Source organism: Rousettus aegyptiacus, unplaced genomic scaffold (genome assembly GCF_014176215.1).
Source record: "Rousettus aegyptiacus isolate mRouAeg1 unplaced genomic scaffold, mRouAeg1.p scaffold_m13_p_5, whole genome shotgun sequence".
Taxonomy (NCBI): Eukaryota; Metazoa; Chordata; class Mammalia; order Chiroptera; family Pteropodidae; genus Rousettus; species Rousettus aegyptiacus.
The window spans coordinates 4,333,098-4,343,522 of record NW_023416308.1 but is presented as its reverse complement, the minus strand read 5'-3'; the positions used below and the strand labels follow the sequence as shown (position 1 = coordinate 4,343,522).

Below are 10,425 nucleotides of genomic sequence, written 5' to 3'. Positions count from 1 at the left end.
TTTTAATTGGTCAGAAAAATGCTCTGTCAGGACCTAACATAATGTCTGCAGAGATAAGCCCGTGGAAATTACAGTCTTTGAAAGTAGCTGTTAGGTAAAGAAATACAGTTCATACATTATCCTAAGAAAAAATGCACAGCCTCACTAGCAATTAAAGAAATGAAATTTAAAATGACCCCTCCGTATATTACATACTGTCTAGACTAGGAAAAATGTGTGAAAATGATGGACTGTGATATTGGCACCACTGCACATTCTAGCCATCCTGGCAATAACGTATTTCCTCCTCAAGAACCATCTGGAACTGTTACAGGAACTATAAAACCGTTTTCTGACTGAATAATTTTGCTTGATGGTTAGTATGCACGTATGTATGTATGTATGTATGTATTTAATAGATAGTTGATGTGAGGCGTAGCATTGGTATTTTATATGCTTTTCCAAAAAACATACTTTTCACAACAATCCTATGAGGTAGGTAGGAATCTTTATCTGCATTTTTAAAATCAGCTCACTCTTAAGACTTACGGATGTTAGGTAGGATATCGAGAGTAAAGGAGCATGAAAATGGCTGAGTTAGGATTCGATCTCAGACCTCTTGACCTAAGAAGATCTGCCCAGAACATCACTTTGCTTCTGATTTCTGAAAATTGCCTCCAAGTGAATGGTACAATTGGGCGAGGGAAGAAATTTACACAAAAATATACAAATTAAGGTAATTATTACAAAAGGCACAATTGGAAAATGCACACAGGAGGCAATGTAAATTGGGCCTGGCACAATAGTAGACTCTCAATAAATGCTCTCTCCTTTTAAAGCAATTCGGTGAAAACAACTCTGGCCCTTTAACAGTCAGAGGCGGGATAAGAGAGAAAGGAGGCGGGTTACGATGCTGACGTAAAAAGCTCTTGCCTCATTTAAATGAGCATGCGTAAAGGCTCGCCTTCTTGCGCCACGTTCCTGCACTCAGTGCGCATGCGCTGCCTGAACCGAGGCGGCCCTCGGCTCGGCCCGCCTATTCAGGTGGGCGGAGGCAGTCGCGTGAGTTCGGTGAGGCTACATTCTCCCGCGCAATTAGTTAGCCCCACCCCCTCTTCGCACATGCGCATACATCCGCAGTAGCTCGAGAGACGGATGAATCGCTCCTGCAGTTGCGCCTGCGCTCTGCGTGGCCTCGCCGGAAGTGGGCGGGATCCGGGCCAAAGCCGAAAGGGCGGAGGTAGAAGTGCGGTAAAGGTGAGTGTAACTGAAAGTTGGCAGCCGTCTCAAATGCCACGCTGCAAAATTACTAAATCCACGCATTTGAAGACCGGAATATGAGCTCAGCGAACTTTCCTATTCTCTAAATTTTCTCTTTCCCCATGAATTCTTAGTTTCTAGAAGACCTGAAGACTCAAGTTGTCGCTAGGAAGGTAGAGCCAACAAAGACCACAAGTCTGCACAGAGCTAAGTGTGATTTTGTGTCATAAATATATAAATGCTTTGGAAGCCCCTTCGTATCGTTTCAGCCACTTTACAAACATTCCGGTGCAAAGTGTATTATGTTTTATGTATGTACACTGTGCTGGGTGCTGGAGATTCACAGATGAATTATAATTCAGCCCCTGCCCTTGAAGAGTAAACGCTAGGGGGAAGGACTGTGGGTTCCAGGTATAGGAATAGCCTGGGCAAGGTCTTGGGGGTGGAATAATAGTGTGAAGACTAGAGACTGTCTTGACTTAAACGGAAGGATGCCATTAACATGGGAGGCATGTCCTAAAATAAGAGTAGGGCAGATTGGGAGTGAGGAGGGCTAGATGCCAGCTGAGGGAGCTTTCACAGGACCTCATAAGGAGCACAGAAAAATAATGGAAACGTAAACACGTCAACACGTCAACCCTTACGTGGACCCTAAATACACTAGTACAATCCTCCCCACAGGGGAGTCACACAGGGCCTTGTGCTGGGTTTCATGCTCTCCTGTCAGCATTTTTCAAGTCTTAATTTTTAAACAAGGGATCTTAGTGTTCATTTGGCGTCGGGGCCCCACAAACTATGCACTTGGTCCTGCCTCGCTCCCTCCTTCAGCTTTTCTCTGTCTTCGTTTTCTCTTTCCTAGTTCTACTCTTCTATTCCTCTCTCCTCCTGTCTTCTATTTTTCCCTCTTCCTATTTCCTTCCTTGGTTTCTTTCCATTCCTTTAAGCCTGTGTTTAAGTATGTGTGGCCCTGTAAGCCTCCAAAACATAGATGTAATTGTGTTTCCCCAAAAGATACCGAAACCCTAACCTCCGCTACCTGGGAATGTGACCTTACTTAGAAATAGGATCTTTGCCGATGATCAAGTTAAGATGACGTTGGAAGGTGGGTCCTAATTCAACATGACTGGTGTCCATGTGAAAAAAGGGAGTCTAGACACAGAGGCAAAGAGTCTTGGAATAGATGCTGCCCCAGAGCCTCCAGAAGGAACCACCCCTGCTGGCACAATTCAGTGAACTGAAGGAAGGTTTATTACTGTCTGCACCTCAGAATCGGGGGTTGTTGGTTTAACCGCAAAAGGTAACTGATACCATCTGGGATCCGAGAATGGTTTTGTCATACAGAACCCTTCTTTGGTATTGTACCAGGAGAATGAGATTCTCTTATTAATGATTTATATTTGGGGCCTGTTATGGTCTGAATGTGTCTCCCCAAAATTCACATGTTGGAATCCTAATCCCCAGTGTGATGGTGTTAGGAGGTGGAGTTTTGGGGAGGTGATTAGGCCTTTACGGTGGAATGGGATTAGTGCTCTTATAAAAGAGACCCCACAGAGCTCCCCACCCCCTTTCTCCACGTGACAAGTCTGCAACCCAGAAGAGGGCCCTCTCTGGACCATGTTGGCACCTGATCTTGGACTTCTAGCCCCTAGAACTGTGAAATATAAATTTCTTTTGTTTATAAGCCACCTAGCCTATATTATTTTGAGCAAACTAAGACAGAGCCTAACATCTTGAGTAATGAATGAGACCCATATTATTTGCAACACAATATCAATTTCATTCAACATTTTAAAAGTGCAGTTACTGTTGCCAGATATATGTAACAGAGAACATTTGCCCTGCAAAGCCAAAAACATAATTACTATTTCTACAAAAGAGGTTTGCTCTATTCTAATCCACCTCTTGGCTCTGGGGAGTGGATCATTTTCTCTGGACCAAAGGGAAGTTAATATATTTGGAGATCTGCCATCAAGAAGGAAAAGGAGGTGGAGTTTTGAATTTCAGTAACAACCAACAGTGTTACAACCATAGCTACCCACTCTACCCACTCATATTATCATGGCCCAGGACAAAGCTGAAGCACAGGACCGAGTCGGTACTAATCAAACACAGTGAAGATATCACAGGAAAAAGTGACCGTAGGTTGGGAAAGGGTCTGTTTTCCAAACATTCACCAGATTTGAAAGGTTGGACAAAATTATTATCTTGATACGTCTTTGGTCTTTTGAAGAGCCAGAGATAATAAAATTGTCCCATATTCATCCATCCTTTTATCCGACAAGTATTTCCTAAGGACTTATTGAGAACTATATTTGTTTGCTGGGCCGACTTAACAAAGTACCACAAACTGGGTGACTTAAACAGTTCTGGAGACTAGAAACCTCAAATCTGGGCTGGGCTTGGAAAGGGCAGCTCTGTACGAGTGTCTTTCATCCTCTCTCTGGGATCAGAGATACTTGGGAATACTCTCCTCACTGCAATGGCAGATGTGAGCAAGGCTGTCCATGCTAATTTTTAAAATTTTTTTAAGTCATTCGTAACATTGGCCCAAACAGCCTGCATGACCAAATCCCAAATGAAGAGGTAGGAGGTACACTCTGCCTAGGGTACGTACGACACAGTCCCAGTTCAGGTTCCTAGCTGGGATGTGACAACAAGGAACAAGCTGAGGTCCACGCCCCTGCGCTGTAATTGACTGGATCATTAGGACAGCTGTTATGCTCTGAATCTGTTTCCTCATCTCTGCAATGTAGAATAGTATTTATCTCTCAGGATTGTTATGGGGATTAAATGAAACGCTCTCTGTGAAAGCGTGTTGTAAACAGCAACTATTCACGCTGCAGATGTGTACAAAATGTATAAATGGTGACGTCAGCACTCTCGTCAAACAGAACGGAGCGCTGAGAGGTGCTGAGCAGTCAGTCAATTCTGTAAGTGCCTTTTCTGGCAAGTGGCACTTGTCTCCCCATTTCAAATAGCCCAACAGCAGCTTCCATGAAAACCCACTTGAACTTTTTTTTTTTTTTTTTTTAATCACCTGCCATGTGGAATATACTTTTCAAAGGTACTTTGAACACGCAGAAGGGTCGAACTCTTTCCGGGGGTGTGAAGTGCTTTGGAAGATGGTTTGGCGGCATCTGGTAAAGCTGAGGATACGAGTAACCTCACAGCTGGCGAGGAAGGTACCAGGATAGACGTACAGAAGCGGCCATTGCAGCAATGTTCGCATCCCAACCGAGGAATGCCCTGGATGTTTGTCAGCGACAGCACGGGTACGGCACTTTGTGTGCCGTTCATACACTGGAGTGTCGCAGCAGTGAAAACGGATGATAGTCACATGCAATGTGCATGGGGCTTAAAAACAGAATATTGATCCCAAAGAAGACGGGCATAAAACCAACCAACAAATACAGTGTAACTTCATATCAAAAAGTTCCAAACCAGGAAAATCAAATCTATGTTATGTAGGGCTGCAGACATACGGGGTAAAACTACAAGGAAAAAAAAAACACACACACACACAAAGAAATTACCATCAAAATTAGGACTTTGGTTACCTTTGGAGGAAAGAAGGGGGTCATAGGTGGACGTCGGCCTGTGCGAGGCTTCTGGGGCGCCCTGGGTGTAGTTACAGAGGTGTTCACCTCATAATTATTTGTTAAATTTGTATAGAAGATGTTTCTGTACTTTCCTGTACGCATATTTCACAAATAAAAATTTTCTTCCCTCCCTTCTGTTGAAATTTCCCAAAAGAAAAAATGAAAGCATCAGGCATGTAGGTAATGCCACGCTTTCATCTCTTCCATTCTGTATCCGAAGCCTCTTCTCTCTCGTTAGTGGGTGCTGGGGGGCGCGGAGCACGGGAGGGTCGGGCAACAGTCTCTCATCGCTAATGCCTTAAACTGAGGAGTGGGATTTGGAGCTTGGTTTCATCATAACAAAATTCCGCTAGGCAGAAGTACTTGGAAAGTCGTGTGTTATTAATTGGTCCTTGCCTTCCCTTTGAAGATCTCTTAATATGTTTTGTGTGTGACGCAACATTTAATACTACGTGCACTACAGACGTGCGGGAGCCTTCTCCAGCTTTGCTCAGTATTGCAACCCCAGAGCCTAGCATGGTTCTCGATATGTAGTAGTCACTCAAAAATCTATATATTATTTAGGACAAATTTATTAAGATATAAGTGACCTATCATCACATTCACTCAGTCAAGCGCACAGTTCAGCGGGTGTTAGTATAATCAGAGCTCACGACCATCGCACTAATTCCAGAACATTTCCATCTCCCCAAAATGACAGCCCGTACCCATCGGCGTCACTCTCCCTTCCCGTCCTCCCCGGCCCCGGGGGACCACTCGCCTGCCTTCTGTCAGTGTGGACGCGCCTGTTCTGGGCGCTTCATTTCAATGGAACCATACAGAATGTGGTCTCTGGTGCCTCCTTTCACTTAGCATTATGTTTTCGAGGTCCTTCCACGCGATAGCAGGTGTTGTCAGTACATCATTCCATTTTGTGGCTGAATAGTAAGTATCCCGTTGGATGGAATATCAGTTTGTTCATCCACTCATCAGCTTACCTATCCACCCATTTGGGTGGTTTCCACTTTTTGGCTGTTATGCATAATGCCACTAGGAACATCTTTGTGCACGTTTTTGTGTGGATATAGGTTTTCTCTTCTCCTTGTGCTACACCCAGAATTGAAATTGCCAGATCAGATGGTAACTCTGTGTTTAACTTTTTGAGGAACTGTCAAACTTCTCTCCGAAGTGGCCGCCCCAGTTTCCATTCCCACCGGTAATATACGAGGGTTTTAATTTCTCCACATCTTTGCCAACATTTGCTATTGTTTGTCTTTTACCTTTAGCCATCTTTGTGGGTGTGAAGTGGTATCTCATTATGATTCGATTTGTGTTTCCCTAATGGCTAATGCTGTTCTATTCAATATATGTATTTGTTAAGTGCAGGAATAACTATATGTTTCCAGATTAAATAATTACACCAAATTTTTTTAATAACATTTTTAAAAATGACTATTGTAATTGTTTTCTGGTTATAAAAGTGATGTATGCTCAAATGATTATTCCTAGCCTCAGGGGGAAGGGAGAGAGAAAGTTTTGAGCAAGGGGGAGAGGCATGGCGTTAGCTAGGGCGATGGCTATGTCTTATTGTTTTTGCTTTGCTTTGCTTTTTGTTTATTTTTGTTGTTCTTGTTGTGAGTGTCTTATTCTTAATCTGGGTCTTAGTTATCAGATTCTCTTTATAATTATAATTTAAACTATACGTAAAAATCGTATGCATTTTTCTGTACGTGTTATATGGCACAATTAAAAAGCAAATATATTCTAATTTTTGAAAACTTGGAAAGCAAACGTTTTGTTTTATTAAAGATGGGGAACATTGAAATAGTTCTACCATCCAAGCTCTGTGAGTGGTAGTTTTTTCAGGTGAGAGTAAAAAGAATATTTGTAATGAAATCTTTGTTGAACAAGTCCTTTTTTGCCTTTTGTTGGAAGGAACAGACATTCTGAGACATTGCCAGCAGGTGGCGCAATTAAACAAGATTTACTCTTTGAGGCTAAAAAAAAAAAAGCAAATGAAAACAAAAACATGAAAAGCCGCCAACATTTCCAACATTTCACTTGGTCACTGGAAAACATTTTGGTGAATGTCCCACCACCTACAGTCTTCCTTCAATATCTGTCATCATACAAAAGAAGCTGGTAAATCCGGCTTCACTCGGGGAACTGTCAGATGTAATTCTTCAGATGCATCAAACAAAGAAGGACGAACACGGCAGAATTTTTTTCTCCCTGTTGCTTGACAGAGGGCTTTCAAAATAATAGGATGGCTGGAACTCAGGATATAGGGCTTTTTGTGTCTGCAACAAATGAGGACGGCAAAGGTGTCTAGTAATAAATAGATTCCTCAAATACTGGTAGATGGTTTTTGAGTTGCATTAGGAAGTATTTAATTTCTAAACCGTTATCAAGCACTTCCTTGCACTCATATCTTGTTGATAATGGCCATTAGAGGTTGGGGACATTTTTATCATTTAAAAAAGAGCATTTTTACATGGACACCAAGCCAAGAAAGAACTCAGAATATATAAAGAACCCTTACAAGTCAACAATAAAAAGGGAAATAACCCAATTTAAAAATGAGGAAAGGATTAGAATAGATATTTCTCCAAAAGCAAATATATAATTGGCCAATGAGCACATGGAGAGATAGTCAACATTCATAGCCATTAGGAAAATGAAAAATCAAAACCACGGTGAGATACACTTCACACAGAGCTACAAGATGGCTAAAATGGAAACAGACAATGAGAAGTGTTGGCAAGGATGTGGAGAAATTGGAGGCTTCATACACTGCTGGTGGGTGTGTAAAACGGAACAGTCACTTCGGAAAACAGTCTGGCAGTTCCTCAAAATGTTAAACCCAGAGTTACCACCCGGCCCAGCAATTCCACTCCTAAGTGTAACACCGAGAGAAAAGCAAATGTGTCCATGTTAAAAAAAAAAAAAAAAAAAAAAAAAAGCATAGAAATGCTCATAGCATTATTTATAATAGTCAAAAAGTGGAAACAACCTAAATGTCCATCAACTGATAAATGGATAAACAGGACAGCTAGATCCGGTGTTAAGGCCTGAGAACCAGGAGAACTGATGGTGCAAATTCTGGTCCCAGTTCAAAGGCCTGAAAACAGGGAGTGCTGATGGCGTAAATCCCGGCCCAAGAGAAGCAGGGGGCCCGTGTCCCAGCTTAAGTGGTCAGGCACTTAGGGGAGAGAGAATTCCGCCTTCCTCGACCTTTTTGTGCTATTCAGACCCTCAACTGATGGGATGAGGCCCCCCCCCCCACCTAGTCTACTGATTCAAATAAACACCCTCACAGACAAACCAGAACAACGTTTAACCAGATACCTGGGCATCGTGTGGCCCAGTCAAGTTGACACAAAAATAATCATCACAATATCTCAATAAAGCTATTATTAAAAATATACATTACTCTTCAAAACTATAAAGGTTCTCAAAACAAGGAGAGACTAAGATACTATCACAGACCAGAGGACACTCTGGAGCTAGGACGCCTAAATGCAACGTCAGACTGAACCCTGGGGTAGAAAAAGGACATCGGTGGAAAAACTGGTCCCATCTAAAGAAGGCCTGGAGTTTCGTTCACAGTCATACACCTGTGTTAATTTCTTTGCTTTGATACAGGTGTCATGTTTGCGTGCACTGTCAACATGAGGGAAAACTGAACAGTATGTGGGAACTTTCTATAATATCTTCGCAGGTTTTTTTTTTTTTTTTTTTTTTTTTAGGTAAATCTAAAAATATCCCAAAATGAAATACTTATTTAAAAAAAAAAAAAAACACCAAACATATAAAGTCCACGCTTTCTGGTGTTTGCCAGGTGTTTTATCTGCATCATTGCATTTAATCCTCACAACTATCCTAGGAGAGCCACCCCTGAGAATTAGGTTCTCAGGATTCTCCCAGCAGGTGGTAGCACTGACATTTGAATTCAGGTCTTTCTGACTGGGCCAAAGAAATCACACAGCCCCTGTCCGCCGGAGACTTCACAGCCCTAGGTAGGTCCGGTAATGCAAACAACCGAATAAGGACATAAAGGACATTTTGATACCTGAAGAGTAAACATTAAACAAATGAAATTTAGTAGATAATGTTTTCTGTTTACATTATAAACCCGGGAACAGCAAGATAGGGGCTTAAAAATTTCTATCGAACCCCTAGACAACATTTCAGGGGGAAAAAAAAGCGTCAGTTTATATGATGGACCATTTCTGTTATACTAAATTTGTCCAATCTTTTTCAGAGTACATGAATGATTGTACAACTTTAATCAATGTATATACATTATTTGGGGTTCTACTTTTTACTTACCGTGATTTAATATACCTGTTGACAGGCATCCATTCAGTTCCCATAATGACCATTTTCATAGCCATAGAGCATTTCGTGAAATAGACAGACGGGAATCTACTTAACTGTTTCCCTGTGGTGGGGCACATGGCATGTTCCCGGGTGTGGCTAATCTGAAAAGTGCTTCTATAAACGTCTTTGCACAAATTGCACGTCACAAACTTTGGGACTATTTTGAGCAAGGGCATTTGTGGGAAGCAGATGAAAGAAAAGCCCTGGAATTTTCACTTCTCCTTGGGCAGGTGCTCTGGTTTTAGACTGGCTCCTGACATCCTGCAGTGCGGAAGTAACATAGCTACCGGCAGCTGGGTGATCTTGGGGAAGGTCAGCGCCTTGGTCTCTCTCTTGCTTGCTTTTTTTTTTTTTAATCGTGGTCCTTGGACCAGCAGTGGCTACAAGCTTATAAAAAGTATGATACACCTGCACAATGAAATGCACTCAGGAAAAAAAAAAAACAAATAAACAACTGACACACAATAGTCATCCAAACCTCAAATGTGTTGGGGTGACTTCTGTTTCTGGCCAAGATGCAGTAACGTGGATCAGATTTACGTTCTCACCTGAAATAACCAAAAAATTGGGGAAAATATGTATGATATTTTTCATTCAAGACACTGGACATCAAGTCAGTGGAAGACAGCGTTTCCTGAGACAGGAAACAAACGCGGTTAGTCTCGGAGAGAGTTTCTAGGCTGTGGTGCAGGGAACGTGACCTCAGGGGGAGCCCAGAAGACTCCCCTCCCCCCACACCGAGTCGAGAAGACAGAGCTGAGAATCCAGGGGGATCAAGGAGGTTAGAATTCTAGAGAGAAGAGGGCTGCATGTAGAGAAGCCAGAGGTCTGGGGAGAGCCCCCTGCAGTGGGCAGCTGAGCAGTGGTCAACAGGTGCGCCACCTGTGGGAGGCCAGGAAAGAAGCTCCCGGAATGATGACAGGTAAGAGTGTGTACGGCACTCCCACAGGCCCAGGAACAGGGCCTGCTGTCCCTAGCCAGACTGGAAAACCTCATGGTTCACGGGACACCCGTCTTGCCTGAGTAGTGAGGAAAACTTAGCTTTAGACTGAGCACCATTTTGGTCCCGGGTAAATGTTAAAAGCATGATTCAAAAGGGTCAATTTGTTTCCAAGGAACTTAACTGCATCCAATATAAAGCTGAAGAATATTTTTAGGAATATTAAAATACAAAAGAAGAAGGGGGAAGAGAAGAAGAAAAAGGAGAAAGAAGAGAACCAACTAA

The 10,425-nt window shown here is 42.5% G+C and overlaps 1 long non-coding RNA gene across 1 annotated transcript; it reads left to right on the top strand.

The window, feature by feature from the left end:
• The first annotated feature begins 876 nt into the window (after positions 1 to 876).
• On the top strand, positions 877 to 6,595 carry LOC118602857. The gene is made up of 2 exons (XR_004950920.1): positions 877 to 1,236; positions 1,374 to 6,595. It is a non-coding gene; the product is annotated as an uncharacterized LOC118602857 (long non-coding RNA).
• The last annotated feature ends 3,830 nt before the right edge of the window (positions 6,596 to 10,425 follow it).